This window comes from Berghia stephanieae, chromosome 3 (genome assembly GCF_034508935.2).
Source record: "Berghia stephanieae isolate SIO BIC M18660-M18661 chromosome 3, UCSD_Bste_1.3, whole genome shotgun sequence".
NCBI classification, from domain to species: domain Eukaryota; kingdom Metazoa; phylum Mollusca; class Gastropoda; order Nudibranchia; family Aeolidiidae; genus Berghia; species Berghia stephanieae.
The window spans coordinates 97,233,429-97,237,040 of record NC_088362.1 but is presented as its reverse complement, the minus strand read 5'-3'; the positions used below and the strand labels follow the sequence as shown (position 1 = coordinate 97,237,040).

Sequence of the window (3,612 nt, the reverse complement as noted above, 5' to 3'; positions counted from 1 at the left end):
AATAGAAACTCTTGAATGTATAGATAGAATGCGCTTGGCCAAGGAGTTCACAACATTGCCATCCGGAAGTATAACGGACCAACACACAAACTCTGTGTAACCATGAACTTTTATAGTCTGGTTAATACAGTTTAGTGAGAACAACTCACAAACGCGGATGGCAAAAACAATAACAAAGGCCTGAGTGACGTCATCTGCATACTATCTATACAGGTGGACATGTCAAACGAATGTTGATAGGGAAAATTATACATCGAATTTTGACCATGACGCTTATTCTTGTGATTTTCAATTTTCAATTCAATTCAAATCTTTACTTGTCGGCATTTAAAAAAATGTTTCATAGATAATGTAAGGTCCCCTGCCCAAATAAGGCCCAGGCCCAAATAAGGCCCACCCCCCTGTACCATAAAATTGTGGTTCATAAAGTGAAAAACCTTAACACTTCCGGCAACCTAGAGATAAATGTAAACGATAAACGAAGTTTCGTTTCCCTGATCGACGCGCATCATCGCCCAAGGCAAGAAGTGTGTTTGTTTACAGTTTGTTTTGACAAGAAAGTTTGTCAAGAACCCATTCGACAGCCAGTTTACGTAAGTATAAGTTAATATTAACAATCATAGACATATATTTCAGTTTAAAAGGTTTTTATAACTTGATTTACTTCAAAAAATTTAAGCTTAGTCAAGTGTTCATGTGACAAAGTATGAAGAATTGACTTGCTAGGGTATGCCCTATTAAGGCCCGCCTAGAATCCCTGGTGGGCCTTATTAAGGCACATTGGAAAGTTTGTGTTTGAGACTCAATTTAACATGCTATTTGTTCAGGGGGTTGTTAATTGTTTATTAATAATTATCAAAAACAATTGTAGAGACACACAACACAAGTTTTTCGCCAAATTCAAAGCTAAATCAATCTATGTCTTCTCTATATTTTCAGTTTGATCCCGATCAATGGCTTCGACGCGCAGAGCAAAGTGGTCCCAGGAAGATATGGAGAATGCAATGAGAGCCGTCAACAGAGGAGACGGTGGGGGTATCTCTGTGCACGAGGCATCAACTCGTTTCGGTATTCCTAGAAGAACCCTCCGGAACCATTTGTCCAGCGGATCCACCGAAAAGAGACTTGGACGAAAAACTATATTGTCTTCGGAGGAAGAATTAATGCTCGTGAATCGCATCATCCGGTTTGCGTCTCTGGGCATGCCATTCACCGCAAAGATGATCAGGAGCCATGTCTTTAATTATGTTGCCAAAAACAATATTTCTCACCCTTTCACATCGAATCTTGCAGGAGAAAAGTGGTTTCGGCTTTTCATGAAACGCCATCCACGGTTGAGTGCCAGAAAAGCACAAGCAATGAATCAGGCACGAGCACAGAAACTTAACAGATTCATTGTGAATGATCACTTCACTAAACTTGAGGAAACTATGAAAGACCTTGATCTGTTTAATCAGCCAGATCACATCTTCAATTTGGACGAGAAAGGTTGCCAACTATATCTCCACCATCAACAAAGAGTGATTGCTGCCAAAGGCCACAAACGGGTACATTTGGTAGCACCAGAGGATAGTGAAAACGTGACTATTGTTGCATGTTTTTCTGCAGTGGGGATTGCGGTTCCCCGATGATCATTTTCAAGGGAAAGAATAGAAAGTAACAATATGGTGATGACCTCCCTCCTCTGTCATGCTTTGAAATGGCAGAGAAGGGCAGCATGACACATGAAGTGTTTGTCAAGTGGCTGAAACACTTTTCTAAGTTTAAACCGGCCGGTAGAGTGCTTCTGATTTTGGATGGAGCAAAATGTCATCTGTCAATGGATATTCTGGACGAGGCAGTCAAATATGACATCACGCTTTTCTGTCTGCCGTCAAACACGATGCATGAACTGCAGCCTCTGAATACTGCTGTATTCCGCTCCTTTGAGCATCACTGGGACAAGCAGGTGTTGGAATTCTGGAGGACTCGTCCTGATAGAACACTCTCAAAAGACGTGTTTGGGAAGGTGTTCACCCCTGTTTGGATGAAATGCATGACAATGGGAAACATCACAAGTGGGTTTCGCACGTGCGGAATATACCCATTCAACAAAAATGCAATCCCAGACCATGCTTTTGCTCCAAGTGAAGCCACTCAAATTGACGACAATGAACCACCTCAACCTTTGACGTCAGCTGACGCCACACAACAACAACCATCAACGTCATCAGCTGAAGCCACACTGCAACCACAGCCTTCAGTGTCTGCTCCAGCTGCGACACCAGGCACAGAGAAGCCTTCTCAGCCTTTGGCAATGTCAATGCCAACGACTTCAGCCCCAGTTTTACCATCACCCTCTACAAATGTAAGTTTTTGTGATCTCATGAAAACACCAACTAAAAAGAAGAGATCTGTCGTGAGAAAGAAAAGCATCAACTACAGAGCTACTGTAATTTCAAAATCATTGTTTGAAACTGAAAAAACTGGAAATGGTGGAAAGGGGAAGGGGAATGGCAAAGGGAAGGAGAAGGCGAAGAAAACAACACAAACAGAAAGTGGTTGGTACTGTCCCGTGTGCCAAGATACCAAAATTGAAGACATGCGGAGCTGTGAAAGCTGTAGTGTATGGTATCATGAAGATTGTGTCGGGTTGACCAAGGCTGACGACTCTTTTGTTTGCCCAGAATGTGACAATTAGATTTATAATGATGTTGTTACAAGCCTAGAAACTGTTTATGTTGTTCTTATGGTGTTGTATGGTGATTTTTGTGATGGGCCTTATTAGGGCATACTTGCCTTATTAAGGCCCACTTGACTTATTTCCAAAGTTGTTCTAAATAAATAACACAAAACTTATAAAATGCCTTTTTGCCTTTTGTTATGTCCTTTATAAACCAAGTGCAGTTGTAAAAAACACAAAGTGTTAAAAAGAAAATGTATTGGTGGACACAGGCCCATCAAATAAAAAAGGTGGGCCTTATATGGGCAGCTTAGTCAGGCTAATAGAAGCCTTTGACCGACATAGGTTTTAATACATAGTGCATAAAAATACATAGTATATACAGTGATATGTATCCGAAATTGTCAGATTAAGACTGAATGTTATTTATATGACTCTGAAAAAATGTTATCGATTCATAAAAGTTACACAAAGCATTTAAATAATTTTAAAGTCTATTTATAGCTCTTAAATGATAGCATACGAAAAAGAAGTGGAAAGGCTACACTTTATGAAGGTTAATCTTTATAGCTTCGTTTTCATCATTAGGCTATAACTGTCAAAAGTTTTAATAAATAATGTTGATTCGTTCACTTTGTAGTATTTGAAAAGAATTGCGGTTTAGTGGTTTGAATAGAATCTTCAATAAATATACATTGTAGCTCTTTAATTGCGGTTACTACTGACATCTTTCAAAGATTCATTACGGCAAATTCTGATGGACAGAGGAAACAAAACAAAACAAAAAGACGGAAACGAAATAAATACCTGAATAGAGTGGAAAAAAAACCCAAATAAATCTTTGGGGAAAAAAAACAACTTCCCGCTTGTGTTCAATTGGAATTCAAGTTCAGCATATAATCATCGAGATGAAAAAGATATAGCCCCCAGTGAGGTTTGAACTCACGACC

The 3,612-nt window shown here is 39.5% G+C and overlaps 1 protein-coding gene, 1 long non-coding RNA gene and 1 other non-coding gene across 3 annotated transcripts in view; 2 read left to right on the top strand and 1 right to left on the bottom strand.

The window, feature by feature from the left end:
• The window catches only part of LOC144966928 (uncharacterized), a 6,439-nt gene extending 5,431 nt beyond the window's left edge, over nt 1–1,008 (top strand). Inside the window, exon 4 of the long non-coding RNA XR_013644294.1 lies at nt 940–1,008. This is a non-coding gene — a long non-coding RNA (uncharacterized LOC144966928). The remainder of the gene's footprint in view (nt 1–939) is intronic.
• Nucleotides 1–3,612, top strand: part of LOC144966925 (alkaline phosphatase-like) — a 117,264-nt gene that overhangs the window by 66,956 nt on the left and 46,696 nt on the right. The gene's annotated exons all lie outside the window — the stretch shown is intronic.
• Nucleotides 3,584–3,612, bottom strand: part of Trnat-ugu (transfer RNA threonine (anticodon UGU)) — a 73-nt gene continuing 44 nt past the window's right edge. The window contains exon 1 of the tRNA in view: nt 3,584–3,612. This exon is cut by the window's right edge and continues 44 nt beyond it. This is a non-coding gene — a tRNA (tRNA-Thr).